Here is a 16,964-nt window from a genome sequence, read left to right on the forward strand (position 1 = left end):
GCGACCACCGCGTTGACTATGGCTTATGGATTTTATGAGCCGAGACTCGTACAACACCGGCTCGTGCATCGTAAGCAAAGTGCTTATTTACTCCACGGCTCGTTAATTCTCGTTCGAGTAAAATATAAGCACGGCCATCGCGCGTCTACGACTCGCGTTGCTTCCCACCGCTTCCCTCCGCTTCCCTCCGCCACTATCAGACTCCATCTGCCCATAGGCTCCCCGTGGTCGCACTGGAATTACGATGTTTATGCGCGTACCGATAATTTTATGCCGGCATTACGGCGGATATCATTCCGTCGGTTTCCGATACTAGGGCCACGCGAAAATGGCGGCCCAACAATCGCGAGTGCACGCAATGTCGAGCAACGCCGGAGCGTCGCTTCTATTCGAGCATCGAGACAACGGCGATAAAACGAATTACGACGCCGCGACGCCTCCGATCGAATCGTGTCAGCATTTTACGACCGTCCATTACCGGCGAAATTAAGTCCGCCTCGCGAATGGTCGATTTTTCCACAGCCCGCGTAAAATTTCGCCGAAAGATTCGCGCGATACGTACCACCGCGAACAACCCACTATCGCGCGAACGAGTTAAACGAACAGTTGTTCGTTTACAGGGATATTTCAACGCGAGATTACGCCCTAGCTTGAATTCTTTTGAAGATATTCCTGGCGTTGTTTCGCGCATTCTGTACGCGCGGGAGCAAAGAGACACGTTTTTTAAATTCGTTTTTCCGATTTCGCTTTTCCTGTATTTTTTTTTCCTCTCTCGTTCTTTTTTTCACGTTAGTCTCGTTTCGCCGTGAAATTATCACGGGAAATAAGTATGATTTACGTTACCACTGTTTCATGATGTACGGATTAAAACATTCCAACGAAATCCACGCGCAGCAAGCAGCAATTAGAGGTGCCTGTTAAAAGATCATGAATCAGCTCACTGGAATCGGCTTAGCGTAATGTTTGATACAACGAAGATTATCTTCGTAATTTCCACTTTGCCGGGGAATATTTACGCAGACGCGAAACGTGTCTCTGATCCGTGCGAATTACGTCTGCATGCTTCAACTAAAATATCCCGGCCATTTTCCATTTCGCTTCGCCGTTAAGCGAAATCTGTCCCGGATATTAATTAAAACAACCCTGCCGGTCCTATAAGACGGATCACGAAGTTTCACAACCGTCGAGCGTGGAAGCGTAATCCTCCTAAATGCGGCCGGGAAAAACCGGGAGTCGATTAAATGGCCGACGCGGCCGCAGCCTTCGACGCTGGCCTCTCGCGATTTCCGCGAGATCGATGGCAAATTTCCCATGGCGAATCGATTGTTCGCGAATTAACCGCTTCCATGGCGACGTTCAATTTTTCGCCAGCGGAAAACGGAGCCTGGCTGCGGCCGCGGCGACAACGCCATGTTGCTAAAATCTGACGATCGATCGAAGGTACGCGAGAGAGCACTTTTGTCGCGTGGAAATTTATTCATTTGAACCGCGGCCGCGGAACGATACGAACCCGGGCGAACCAGGTTGCGCGATTTATCGCGTTTTGCTCGGAGTTTCCGTTTTACAAAACCGTGCGCCCGTTCTCCGATCCGAATCCGTCAGCCGCGAAAGCGCTTTACCCGCATTAGCTCGCTTCTCGATTATTGATACCAGACCTCAAGCGACATCGCCGCCTGTATAAACCGGAATTAAAACGGATCCAGCGAAACCAATTTACCTCGGCGGATTTCAATTCCCCTGGCTGCCGGCCGAGCCGATAACAGCGAAAAACGAATTATATCCCGAGGTCTACGATGACTCGCTGAAACACCGGACAGACCACTGGCCGATCGTTCGACGGACGTTTCTTTTCCATGGATCTTGGAATAGAAATCGTGAGAAAAGTCGTCGAGTTTGCGGCATGACACGACAGGAGTCGTACCACAATTCTGCGTTCTTCCGTTACAATATCGCGTTATTCCATTGCCATGCTATTCGGAACTCGGACACTTTGCTGGACAAGCGAGGAAATTAATTCGTTTTAGTTAAACCAACGTGTAAAAGATTGAAAAACAATCTCGTTGCGTTTAAAAAATAGAATCTTTTCCCATTTTTCCGTGGAAAAAAGGTGTCACTTTCGACGTTTAATAACGCGACTCTGGGATAGCCTCTAGGATCGTGACATTTCTGTATAAATGCAACACTCTACCCTACTACGGGCCATTAAAACGACATCCGCGAAAAGTTATGCACACGAATAAAATTGCCGATGGCGACATTGGATATTTGACGATCACGGGTCCGGATTCGGAAAAAAAAAATGAAAAGAAAAAGAAAGGAGGAAAGAGAGAAAAAAGACGGAAGAGAAAAAAGGGGACACGAATATGTCGCGTGTAGCGCAGGGTGTAAAAGATTTACCGGGAATTATATATTCAAAATGCCGGAGCGGACGATTTTTGATCGACCATCGATCGAGGAATGGTTTTCCAGCAGAGTCCGCGGTATGCAAATAGAGGGTCGCGCGGTTATATTTGCATACGCTGAAAGGCATGACCAGAACTCAGCCCTAGCGCGGGCACACAGCCTTTCCGAGATGAATATATGTACCTATTTCCTCGTCAGATTCCACCATCATCGTGGAAAACGCGCGCCGTTGCCCGAGGAAATCCTGCGATACCGTGCGTAGCCAAACGAAACGATTTTTTCGCCACTCGATCTCTATGGGGCCGGTCAACGATTCGCCACGTGAGAAAATTTTCCTGATAAATTTCCTGTCCGACGTTTAAAAAATCATATTTATAACGTCACCGGAGAATAATAAGTTAGATCGATAAATTTATAAAGGTACACACCTGGCTAAATCGTGCCGACTGCTTTCGCGTGTAATTATATACCTCGATAATTGAAACACGCGCATGCATATGCATAAGCCTCGAGGCTCGGCTGATTAATAGTCTATCGCGTATGGTTCTTTAATTATTTATTCCCGCAATGGTTGCGCCGCGAAATTCAACTAACCAAGATCGCGGTCTATTTTTTAACGATCGTTATCACGCGAGATCTGTCCACTTCTTTCGCATTTCGCATAATTTCTGTAATTTTAACAGCAGAAAAATATTATCCCGCGAGATCTGTTGGCTGGAATATTTAAGGTGGTGTACGCGGTACAGATTCCCCGCGCGATATCGATAATACTCGCAAGTATTCCCATTGCAGGTATTACACGGATTTATGCACAACTCGACTGTCTCCTTGCGTAATAGTTTAATCTTTGAACCATCATCGATCGATATATTGACAAAAACATAATAGAGCAAGCGCCACTTGCGGCTACCGAGCTACTCTCCCGGTCGCCTCTCTTTGAGGCAAACGATCGTTTAGCACACTAACCGCTTCAGCTCGATGCACGCATGTTTGGCCCATGTAAACATCGTCCTCTCTTCATGTTCGCTACACGATGCCTTCTGAAATCGTTCAACACGGCTTTCGACCGGCCAACGACAAAGAACCGCTCATCCTTTACAATTTCGTTGCATTTCGCGCACAAAGCAACTAAGCCCGGACTATTTAACCGATTCGCAGGCGAGTTTGTTCTTTCATTCGCGATTCGTCCGTGCGGTATCCGTCAAAGCGCATTCACAGGAAAGTATAATAAACAAATTTCACATTCCGACTATCGTCCGACGAATTTCATACACTCGTCGACTGAAGTCCGAATTTTTCAGGAGCTATCCGACCTACCGATTTTATAGCAAAAATGATACTCCCGAAATGTTCGAGGGGACGGAAAAAACGCGTGTTTAATCCCGAAAGCGAGTAATTGCTCCCCTGAAGGTACACGCTGCGTTTCCCTCTGTGTTCTTCGACCCAATACATTTTTCCGTCCCCCTGGTCTAGCTGGACACGTGTCTGTCCATAAAGGACCATTATCACTCGCCGGAACACGTACACTCCGCGTTGTTTCGCCCGGAAACGAGCAAACATTGCGAACTTCAGTCACGATCGACGAATTCGGCCGCGATATTTCGCGAGCTGTGACGATTCGCGGGAAATCCGATGGCTCTGTCGCGCGGGAAAAACGGGATCGATGGCGGTCGAAATTGTCCGCTGACGTGTATCAAAGAGTACCACTACCTGCAGACGTCTATCCGTAAGACGGTTCTAATGGCCGAGGTCCTTCTTTTAACACGGATAAATTGCGTTCCGACCGGGCTGGTGTCAAAGAATGGACAAGCTAAATTGATCAAGAGCAGTTTCGCCATTTTAATTACACCGCCTTTGAAGGGCGTACGCGTATCTACTTTAATGCGAGTCCTGCAGCTACCGTTTCTCGTTTATTAGCTTCCTGTGCTGTCATTCCGAGCAACAGGCCAGGAAAAAGGGTCACTTTGCATCGTTCTAGAGGGACGGAGAATCGAACGTTTCCCGTGGAAAATGGAACCGATAAACGATTCATTTTCTTCTCCTTCCCAGTTGCCTCCGCGTCTTTTGAACTCTTACTTTGTCCTTCTCTCTCTGGAAATCTCGCCAATGTCCACGTCGCCATTGCTCGCCTTTGTTCTCTGTCGTGTTACCGATCCAGCGATGTATCGCGAACGTTAACGGGCCCGGTCACCGAGAATCAATTACGCCACGATAAACTCGAGGCCCTGCGATCGATTCGACTTGCAGGCTTCAAGGAATCACGCAGGACGAAAATCCCGCGATTCTTGTCGCGTGTACGCCGTTTACTTGCGACCAGGGTCGACGACGCATGAATATCGAGTTTGAAATTCATTCGCGGAGCGAACAAGGTGGGAAGGGTGCAGCGGTCGTTCCCGACGGCTGCATCTCCGTTATTAAAGTTCGTTCGGAATCAATTTCCTGCGGGAGACTGGCTCTCTCGCTGTAAACAAGGTCGCCCGAGTGACCGGTTTCTTTTCCTCCAATTTTCGCGCCCGTTTTCAGGGATGTTCTCGCGATTCGCTCGGAAAGGCAGGATTTTTTCTCTCGAATCTTCGATATCGGGACAAGGGAAAACTCGCGGGAGTGGAACGAAACAGAAACGAAACGGAGAATTTGTGGCGACGAAATAGATTTCGCGTGCAATTTGATATCATCGATGACGCGCGAACGCTTGGGGCACAAATCACGCTCGACGTCAGCGCGGTGGATAACAGTGAATCACGCGTAACGCTAACAATTCTATGTAACCGGGTTACATAATAAATTATAGTTTAATATCAACCGGCGTTAATCTGACGTTAAGCCACCTGAGCGCGGAAATTCCTGGCGAATCTCGGGCCCAGGATACCCAGCGAGCCTTGAATCATGGTAGACGCTCGAAACCGTTAATTGGCTCCGAGTTGATCAGCCGTTCGTGATTTTCTCACGGGGAGAAACCCTCTAGCTCATAAAATAACCAACGCTCGGTTTATAACTTGCGCCCAACTTGCCTGAGAATATCGAAGTGCCCTATTATTTAATCAAAGAAAGTACACGCGCGACTTACGAGGGTACACACCGTGCCAGCTTTTGTTCCACGAGGGTTTTCGCCTCTTTCTCGACCCGACTGTCACCGTGCTTCTACTTCGCTTCGCTTCTAGCAACCGCGAGAAAGCGGCGGGTTAACAAGCGCCAACGGAAGAACAAGCTCGTTCGGGGTGTAAAGCTAAACGTTACAACGCTTAAGGGGATGGTGGCTGGGCCACGAACCGTGAAGACACTTCTTGGCACTTTTCCAAGCGTTTAACAAGCCTATTGGTACGTGTGTAGCTGCTCGGAATATTAGAATCTATGGTGCCTCTGACATGGGAATCTACTGCAAATGAAACTTCGCGTTTCCTCGAAGAAAGAATTTCATCCACGGTGTTTTAAATTTCGAGTTTACACGTGGTAGATCGATAAATCACGGTGTCGCGATGCAAACGAGATCGACGAAGCGTTAGAATTTTCGGGGTAGCGATCTAAACGTCTAGACAGAGACTCTCATGCTCCATTAGCATGAAACCTTTGGCTCTCGGCTAGTTTCGTGGCAACGGCTTGACAACCGAATGAAGAGGTCGCCGGTAATCGACAATTTTCGAGGGGCCTCGAGCACCGCGGCCTATATATGGTCGTTAACACGCGTTGTAATTAAACTGAAGTCTATAAGCCGGGAGTGGTAGGTGCAGCGTAGGTGAAGTGGGTCGCCAGCGAACGCGGTTCACTGCAGACACCATGGATTATTACGTACCATACACATAGCGGTTCCGGGACCATTCCAGGCACATTGTAAGACAACGTCCATGCTATCTACATCCTCTGAGCGAGTCTCGGCTAAGCGCACTTCTCGCGTGGTTATCGAAAACGACGCCCTGCCACGAGCGCGATAACGTTTGCGCGACAATTTGCGGCCACGTTCCCCGCGATGAAAGAGAAGAGTTTCGTCGTGCGTCAGTTATTCGGCGAAAATTCGAATTCCTTTCGTTCTACTTCTTAGATCCTAACGATTTTTCGATACATTTCTCGCAGACCCATTTTCGATGTTAGTCGGAATAATATTTGGCTGAAAACAGGTTACGGAAAATTGCAGCAATGTCATTTGTACCGTTCCACACTGCTCGCTATTAATTTCCACATGTACTGTTTGTACTTCCATTAATCAAAGAGCTATACAGTTTCTATCGTACGCGGTATAATGTCAATAATCATATTTTCGCCATTCTATTATCGCAAACGATCGAGGCGAAACGATATTCCATGGAATTCATATTTCGAACAAAAAATTTCAGCAAACGTTTCGACTGAAAAATATAGAAGAATAATACGGAGAAGAAAAAATTTAACGTGGAAGTGGGAAATAAAATCGACATCATGCACACGTGTTTGAAGATAAATCCAAATATCCACTCGCGAGATTAGACGACGTTCGAGAGAGACGAAGAGGGTCGAGAATTCGTGAGAAATTCATGAGATTTCCGTGCAATTTAACGCGAACGATTATTTCCAGGAAACTATGGTTCGACCAAGTTGAGACGCTTTTCAGACGTCCACCCACGCACCCTTCTCGGAAAAACAGTCTTTAGAGAGCACGGAAAATAAACGTATCCAAGAAACCATCTCCAACTATGACAAAAACAAAATTATGCTTCTCTGAAAATAGATACGTCCCTTCAATCTATCAGGTCTCAGATCGTAAATCGAGGTGCTGAGCTTCATCGAGAGTTAAACGATCTTTAATTCGAAGAATCGGCCAAACGATCATCATCGCGATTCGAATCGTCGAATAAAGTCCGCCACAGTGATGGCAGTCTGAGAATTGCTGGCGCGCCAACGGGGCCAGTTCTGAGTCCGCGTCGAATACAAATATCCCCGAAGCATTCGTGGCGAAGTTGAAAAATATGATAGGTCCTGGGACTTCCATACCTATTCGTTCCGGGTTCCCGGCTCAAGTATTCATATTAAATCCACGGGCTTCTTCCTCTGCCGGGTCAATGTCTCAGTTATATTACGTTCCTCCCGTAGGAGGGATGGTTCTTACGCGATCTTATCCGAGTATCAAGACTCGGGCCGCACGTGTTCCTATTCTATCGGGACAGTCGGAGCGGAAGCAGCAGTGGAATGCGTATATATCCGGACCAGAAGAGGCCAAGCGGACGACGTTGCACTCTGCAGTCTTGATGTAAACGCGCATTACAAGTCAACCACCGTGTTTCGCGGGACGTATAAAACGGTACGTATAAACGCGAGGAAATGCAGGTGTCTCCGGTTGTGTTTTCGTTGAGAGAAGACCGCCTTGACGAGCAGAAGAGAGAAAAGTATAATACATACGATAAAATTCTAAAATATGAATAAGAGACGTAATTAATTGCATTACATACAAAGCTAAAGTACAATCAACGTCATGTGCCGTATCGAATCGTACATCGTACGACGCAACAGAACACCAGACAAATCATAAAATGATCGACTCACCGTTCGTATGTCGTTTCACCGTAACTATGCAGCTCAAAATTAACTACACATGGAAAGGACTCCTTGTTCTCTCTGCTCTATGTGATCTCCAGTCGGATGCATGAAAACGCCTATTCGTTTCTTGAAATTTCTTCAAAACACTCGGGAAAATACGCGGTAACACGGAAGCCATGATGGACGTCTGCGCAGGAGCAGTTGCGCGAAAGTCGCGCATGAGCAGTTCGCAACTTCATCTACGCGTGACGTCAGAATGCGCGCGCAATTAGCACATGCGCAGTTCATATCTTCATCTATACGTACTATTAAGATGCACGCGAAATATGACCACACCCAAAAATATTTATTCCGAAACTATTATTTGCTAATATCGATTACTTATAAATGAAAGAACTGCTTTAACCGTATTTAAAACAATTGGAAACTGGATAAACTTTTAGAACTACATTGTAAAATTGACGTAACAAAAAGATTAATAAATAATAAAAAATTATTATGCACTTTGAGGTACGTATAATAAAATTTTTCAATCTGACATTTCTGTAACTTTTTTCTTCTATCCATTTTACTATTCTACAATTTAAAATGAAGTATTAACCTACACATATGTATATGTAATCGTGATGGCTGTGCTTGCGAAGAAAATGCTAAAGTACAATCAACGTCATGTGCCGTATCGAATCGTACATCGTACGACGCAACAGAACACCAGACAAATCATAAAATGATCGACTCACCGTTCGTATGTCGTTTCACCGTAACTATGCAGCTCAAAATTAACTACACATGGAAAGGACTCCTTGTTCTCTCTGCTCTATGTGATCTCCAGTCGGATGCATGAAAACGCCTATTCGTTTCTTGAAATTTCTTCAAAACACTCGGGAAAATACGCGGTAACACGGAAGCCATGATGGACGTCTGCGCAGGAGCAGTTGCGCGAAAGTCGCGCATGAGCAGTTCGCAACTTCATCTACGCGTGACGTCAGAATGCGCGCGCAATTAGCACATGCGCAGTTCATATCTTCATCTATACGTACTATTAAGATGCACGCGAAATATGACCACACCCAAAAATATTTATTCCGAAACTATTATTTGCTAATATCGATTACTTATAAATGAAAGAACTGCTTTAACCGTATTTAAAACAATTGGAAACTGGATAAACTTTTAGAACTACATTGTAAAATTGACGTAACAAAAAGATTAATAAATAATAAAAAATTATTATGCACTTTGAGGTACGTATAATAAAATTTTTCAATCTGACATTTCTGTAACTTTTTTCTTCTATCCATTTTACTATTCTACAATTTAAAATGAAGTATTAACCTACACATATGTATATGTAATCGTGATGGCTGTGCTTGCGAAGAAAATGCTAAAGTACAATCAACGTCATGTGCCGTATCGAATCGTACATCGTACGACGCAACAGAACACCAGACAAATCATAAAATGATCGACTCACCGTTCGTATGTCGTTTCACCGTAACTATGCAGCTCAAAATTAACTACACATGGAAAGGACTCCTTGTTCTCTCTGCTCTATGTGATCTCCAGTCGGATGTATGAAAACGCCTATTCGTTTCTTGAAATTTCTTCAAAACACTCGGGAAAATACGCGGTAACACGGAAGCCATGATGGACGTCTGCGCAGGAGCAGTTGCGCGAAAGTCGCGCATGAGCAGTTCGCAAATTCGTCTACGCGTGACGTCAGAATGCGCGCGCAATTAGCACATGCGCAGTTCATAACTTCATCTACACTTCCTATTACGATGCACACAAAATATGACCACACCCAAAAATATTTATTCCGAAACCATTATTTGCTAATATCCACTATTAATAAATGAAAGAACTGCTTTAGCAACATTTTAAAAAAAATGGAAAATAGAAGAACTCTTAGAACTGCATTGTAAAATTGATGCAGGAAAAGATTAATAAATAATACAAAATTATTATGCAATTTCGTAATGCCCACAATAAAATTTTTCAATCTGTCATTTCTGCCCCTCTTTTATCCATTTTCGTAGTCCACAATTTAAAATGAAATATTAATCTAAAGATAAGTATACGTAATCGTGATCGCTGTGCTCGCGATGAAAATGCTAAAGTACAATCGGCGTCATGTGCCGTATCGAATCGTTCATCGTACGACGCATTAGAACACCAGACAAATCATAAAATGATTGACTCACCGTTCGTATGTCGTTTCACCGTAACTATGCAGCTCAAAATTAACTACACATGGAAAGGACTCCTTGTTCTCTCTGCTCTATGTGATCTCCAGTCGGATGCATGAAAACGCCTATTCGTTTCTTGAAATTTCTTCAAAACACTCGGGAAAATACGCGGTAACACGGAAGCCATGATGGACGTCTGCGCAGGAGCAGTTGCGCGAAAGTCGCGCATGAGCAGTTCGCAAATTCGTCTACGCGTGACGTCAGAATGCGCGCGCAATTAGCCCATGCGCAGTTCATAACTTCATCTACACTTCCTATTACGATGCACACAAAATATGACCACACCCAAAAATATTTATTCCGAAACCATTATTTGCTAATATCCACTATTAATAAATGAAAGAACTGCTTTAGCAACATTTAAAAAAAAATTGAAAATAGTAGAACACTTAGAACTGCATTGTAAAATTGATGCAGGAAAAGATTAATAAATAATACAAAATTATTATGCAATTTCGTAATGCCCACAATAAAATTTTTCAATCTGTCATATTTCTGCCCCTCTTTTATCCATTTTCCTAGTCCACAATTTAAAATGAAATATTAATCTAAAGATAAGTATACGTAATCGTGATCGCTGTGCTCGCGAAGAAAATGCTAAAGTACAATCGGCGTCATGTGCCGTATCGAATCGTTCATCGTACGACGCATTAGAACACCAGACAAATCATAAAATGATTGACTCACCGTTCGTATGTCGTTTCACCGTAACTATGCAACTCAAAATTAACTACACATGGAAAGGACTCCTTGTTCTCTCTGCTCTATGTGATCTCCAGTCGGATGCATGAAAACGCCTATTCGTTTCTTGAAATTTCTTCAAAACACTCGGGAAAATACGCGGTAACACGGAAGCCATGATGGACGTCTGCGCAGGAGCAGTTGCGCAAAAGTCGCGCATGCGTACACAACTTCGTCTACGCAAAACATTAGAACGCGCGCGAAATATGACTACGCATAAAATTCCTTATTCTCAATCTATTCATTGCTAACATTAATTACTTATAATGTAAAATGTTGTAAATGAAAGAACTGCTTTAGTAGTATTTGCAAAAAGTGGAAAATGGATAAACTTTAACTGCATTGTAGAATTAAATCAAAGTAGCAAAAGATTAATAAATAACAAAAAGTTATTATGCAATTCCGTGACTTGTATAATACACTTTTTCAATCTCGCACTACTTAATCTTACTATTTTTATCATTTGGATATTTGAGGTTATAAAAGAGAGTTAGGATTGTTTATGTCAAATGTATCGTGGAAATTTACACTCTAGAAGAATAAATAAAATTACATTTGCAATTACCTTTGCAACTAAATTTACAATTAAATTTACATAAAACAAATTATAGAATTTATTGTTAGTTACAAATCCATATTATTAATAACAAATTGGCCGCAATGTAAATTAATAACGAAGGTGTAGAAATTAATAAATTATCGGCTATTATAACGCGATAGTAAACACACATTCCTAAATGTAGAATGTTCAACGATATTCGGTAATTGCATTTTTCGAGTAGCATTCCACCAGCGGCAAGGGCAGAAGTGTCATCGTGGAAAATTTGAATTTGAATTTGAAAATTTGAATTTGAAAATTTGACTTTGAAATGTGGCGTCGTTAGAAAGGGATAGAGGGAGGAATAGGGAGGGAAAAGGAAGGGACTTTGGTCCGAGTCTTGGCGGAGTGAATAGCAAGGCTTTCCTAACTGTCCTTTAGACAGCAACTGTCCCTTTTACGAAAACCAGGTCAGAAGATGTACGTAGAATGTACCAGTGGTATGAAAGGATAGTTAGGCGAAGACTTTCGAGAGAATTGGACTCGGTGAACATCCCTCTGATGTATAACGCGGCATGGTCGTTACGCGTTCTTTCTCGGAAATAATAACGCACCCATCGGATGAGAATCGATGCTCGAAACTAGCCCGGCTCGATTATCACACGGAGTGGAAGAACAGGGAAGAATAACGCGGTCGTTTTTCTTCATCTCGTCCGGTCATGGCGGATCGCCACAGGACGTGCTTGCGGCGCTTTGAAATTGTGCTCGTAATATCGTTGTCGACCCCGCGATACGGCCGCATAAAGTCTGCTATTGCTGAAGATTTAAGCGAGCCGACTGATGCGTTTTTACGAGGGAACCTGCTGCAATTCGTCGACAGGAGCCATCGGTCAAGTTGAAAGGCGGAAGAAAATTGAATGATAGCAGAGGATCCTAGACAACTACAAATTGACTATAAATTGCTCCTTCCTTTCCAGGTGGTGGTGGAATATTTGCAATGCGCGTGATACGAAGAGCGTTTAATACGGAAACACGTGAAAAGAAAATTTCGACAGAGTATATTCGCGATCGCAATTCGAATCGTCCAAAATTATCAGAAGTGACGCGTAAATATCCTGGCAATAGAGATGTTAAAAGAAGTCGTTATCGAGGCAATCGAGCGAAAAACGTGCAGCCACGCGAATCGGAATGTCCTTTATGCAGGGTGTAGCAGATAGTTGAACGGAAACTGCATAAACTGGAGAGTTTCATCGAGACATAATTAAACGATACTTGTAAATACTGCTTGTTATATGGGGCACCGTGGCTGTTTGTATTTTGCTTGCAAACATTCGACCGCAGTGGTATAAAATATAATTCGGCGTTATGTCAAGCGTATAAGGCGTTTCGTTAAACAAACAGTGTTTGTAGAAACACTGAGGTATTACGGTTTATTTCCCTTCGAGGAATGATCTCCCTTCCGTTAAAATAATCACCTCGAAATTCTCTGAATAAAATCGCGAAGAATATAATTATAGATCGGTAAAATAGACTAAAAATAATGCAGACACACGGGTGTATAAATTGCAGTTAACGCGGCGTTAAGGAGGGTTAAATGAACATGTAAATAAAAAGAAGAAAAGCCGTCCAAGTGAGCGATGATCGATTTATAACGTGCTAAGCGAGTCCGTGAACCTAGCAAGGTTTAACGACCCTTATAGACTGATGGATTTAAATACGTAGTAACGCGCGAAAGAAGCACATCGAGTCCGCTGCACTGAAGAATCATCAGGGTTGAAACGTGGGCACGACCGAGTGCACGCGCGATATCGCAAAGGGAATAACGCCATCTTGAATTCCAGTTAATCGAATCTTCCTTACACGACAGGTTGCGCCATCGACATCGAGAAGACCGAAGGGGTGCGCGAACGAATCGAATCCATTAGGGGTTGCTGCGAAGGAAAGACGACTGCGAAAGCACGGGAAAGCGAGATTTCGTTCGTCGAAACGCGGAATTACGTTTCTCGCAACGTTATAGGTCGTTTCGTTAGAGAAAGTAACGTTTAAATTAACGGGACTCACCGGACCACGCCTTTCTTTCCCTTTCTTTCTCACAATTTCGCGTTTCATCTCTGATCTTCGCGAAAGTTCGCCGGTCCAGTTCGAGTCTCGACCGTCTCGACCGTCTGGACGAGCTGGAACTTCCGGCAACATTCTCACAGCTAACTTCCGATGAAATTAATTCGAGCTACTTTGCTCTCGTGATGCAACAAACGGCCGCAACACGGAGACACGGGAAAATTTCGAACGAACGGAAATCAATCGCGGTTTAATAGACATGGTTCGTTATATTAATTCCGCGATATTTGTAATTAGCAGGCGATCGTTAATCGGTCGTAATTACCGGGCACCGCGACACGTAGCTTCTCGGCTACCCCGGCCGAACGTTAATTAACGTTTATCGCCGATGAGGGGAAACCTCTTGGAGCTACTTGGCACCGTGCAAACTGTTGCTTTTATAGGTGACTAGAGTCGCGGCAGACGCGGGTTTCCGTTGTTCACGAGATCCGCACCCCAGTCACTGACATGCCACATTAACCCTGACCCTGTCTCGAAACTTAGCTGCCTACATACGCGCGGCCCTGCAACCCTCGCGCGTTTATCAAACGTTGCAACGCTGTTCCCTATGCAAATTAATTATACCGTACACGGGACGTTTGCCGACGGAGATATGCGCCACAGTTCCGTGTGTCGATAAAGCTTGACAGAGCTGCGCGATTTAATATTCGTGCTGGATCCCGTCGTACGTGCATCTTCGCTTTCATGTCGTTCAATTGCGCGTGGAATATTCGGTTCGCGGGTTATGCTGGAAATTCTGCCACTCGAGATAGTCGTTTTAACGTTTCGTCAAATTTATACCGATGTATCCGCCAAGAACGAGCAGCTGAATATGTAACATTGTCTACTCGCGGGTCGTAGGGAAGTTTTAACTCTCATTGGAAGGGAACGTACGGGAAACTTGGATAATATAAACTTTGAATTGGAAACGGACATTTTGTATTCGAGTCGTGTATTTTGGATATTTCTCGAGCAAATGGGATTTCTGTTTCATCGCGTTTTAAATTTGCCAACGGGCCTTTCTCCTTTCTCCTCGATTACGGATTCCCGGAAGTGTTTTCTGTATATTCATTTAATTAAATGAAACGCGAGTAGACTTAGTAATTACCGTCACATTCGAACTACCAATTTCGAGGGTACCGAGTCTCTCTCGTTAGTCTTCATACACGAGCGATTCGCGATTGTTATTACTGCATTAAGGATACGATGATCTGCTCCTGCGCTCAAAGCAGTCGACGTTGAAAAAGCTTATCGGCAAGGGTAATCGATGATCTCTCGCGTACCGTGGAATCAGAATTTTCTACGTAAGTAGGAGTAGAATTATCTCCCATAACGATTCTTATCCGTCCAAGTTGATTTATGACTATTACCCTACGAGTTTTAAGTAGAGCCGTAAAATCGCGACGATACTCCAGAGTCTTTCGTTTTGTTTGATGATTTAAACTTTATACGGTCTGCAAGCATAGCGGAGTGTAATGGACAAGTTTCCAATCACGATGTAACCAGAATTTCCCATAAAGGGAGACACGAAACTATCAAGTCAATTTCATCAGCGGCCCCGTCCGTTAGTAACGATCTTCTTAAAGTTACAGCGAAATTACGTTAGTCCTTTGCTACACTCCGTAATTCAAGCTGCAGAAATTTTAGAACCCTAATGAACAGAACTCGGCAACTATTCAGTCGCACGGCACGACCACGATTTTCCATAATGGCTACAATGAAATTACGAACGGAACCCCACCGTGTTCTTCCGCTGACGATCTCCTAATTTGCATTTATCGATCAGCCGATTCTTTCTTTTGCATGACGATTGCCGTACCAACGATATCCCGTGAAATTGCAATTTCTTAAGCTCCCGGGGTCTTCGATTTCCAATTAATCGATTTAAAACGCGATCAAAGTCATTCACGAGGAAAAGTAGCTCTCCTTTGCTCTCTTCACTGGTGACATAACGTCTCGAGGGGTCCTTCCACCTCAACTAGCGATCATTGGAGCTAGAGAGAATACGTCCATTTTAATGCGATATTCGACAATGCTTCTACTGCGAACTAGGTAAATCTGGAGATGGTTCAAAATTTATGCAGGATTGGAATGGGTACGGCCCTGAAAGAATATCAAGAGTTTTTGGGCTTGGAACGAAAGTGACCACGCGAAAGAGGATCGAATGGATGTTTATCGCAGAGCCGAATGTGATAAACGAGTAGATACGCCATGATTGGAAAAGAAAACCTGAGTATGAAAGAGGACAGAGTGAATAGTTTAAATAAGGGTGCAAAATCGCAAACGAGTCAATCTAAGAGTGTGTGCAAAGGCAGTCCACCAGTTGCCGTCTATAAGAATCAGTTTTAAGAAAGATCAGAAGAGAGTGCCCATAGCGAGTCTCTCTTGCTTCATAGCCAACCGCTGTCATTCTACTTATAAGCTTATTCTATTCTATTAAGAAGCCAACAATACTATTTGTAAGTCAATCCACCCAAGTACGATCTCACATTTATGCTAGTCACATGACGAATATTTGAAAAATTCGCGGATTTGTTCCGCAGATATCCTGACTTGTCAAACATCTGTCAACCCCTATCCCTATAACACAGAATCACACTCGCATCAGGGATTACAATTTCAATTCGCTAAATGTAACCGCAAAGTCCATTAGCTCAAACTCTGACGTTACCCTCCATTCATTACACGGAACCTAACCTAACCTAACCTAATCCGCTGGATTTCCCGCCAAACTTTCAATCGCGAAACCCACTCGAACCGTTCTTCGGATCCCTTATCAGAGTCCACGTTTCTCTTCCACGGTGCTCCCGTTCTCAGTGTCTCAGGCAAGCACACGCTCTTTTCGTTGCCCTGGAAAATAGAGCCTCGAATTCCGGATGCAGCGATACGTGCATGTACCTACTTACGGGTGGCGTCTTACTTTCAGCGGCGCTCAGGGCACCGCGCGACAATCTACGGCGCCCTGTGTATCCGAAGTGTCGCCGGTGCAATTGAGACGACGTTGCAGGAACCCGGTTACAATTTTGCCGGCGCAACTGCTATTATATCGCGGGGCGTGTCTCGGGGATCTGACAGTCCCTGGGCGTATCGTACGTTCGAGGTATCCGACTGATCCTCTCGGGCAACTTCGTCGGGAATTTCATGCCCTTCGCGCGCTACTTACTCGCTCACTGGATAAACCATACCTACACTGCCGGCCAAAAATATCCGCTTGTTTCTGACAGCATGTAATTGGACCACGAGGATCCTGTCCTTTATATATATGCCGCGTGTATTCTGTGCTCTAGGCTATCGTGACAGGGACGAATATTGGGTAGCGAGCTTTTCTCGTGCGCTGCCCGTTCACGCAGTCACTTTCGATTTTTAAAACCCTTGCACGCGCGTTCACATAGCGTCATAGCTCGGTAAACCAAAGGGACTTTTCACCTAAT

The 16,964-nt window shown here is 44.3% G+C and overlaps 1 protein-coding gene across 4 annotated transcripts in view; it reads right to left on the reverse strand.

Annotated features, from left to right (window-relative positions):
* Positions 1–16,964, reverse strand: part of KaiR1D (Kainate-type ionotropic glutamate receptor subunit 1D) — a 176,564-nt gene that overhangs the window by 134,157 nt on the left and 25,443 nt on the right. Inside the window, exon 1 of one of the 4 annotated variants that reach the window (XM_017897786.1) lies at positions 7,915–7,982. The exons of the other annotated variants lie outside the window; for them this stretch is intronic. The gene's annotated coding sequence lies outside the window, so the exon portion shown is untranslated. Of the gene's footprint in view, positions 1–7,914; positions 7,983–16,964 lie in introns of those variants that run through there. 4 annotated transcript variants of the gene reach the window in all.

The sequence above is a fragment of the Eufriesea mexicana genome, unplaced genomic scaffold, assembly GCF_001483705.2.
Source record: "Eufriesea mexicana isolate 0111107269 unplaced genomic scaffold, ASM148370v2 scaffold474474897, whole genome shotgun sequence".
Classification (NCBI taxonomy): domain Eukaryota; kingdom Metazoa; phylum Arthropoda; class Insecta; order Hymenoptera; family Apidae; genus Eufriesea; species Eufriesea mexicana.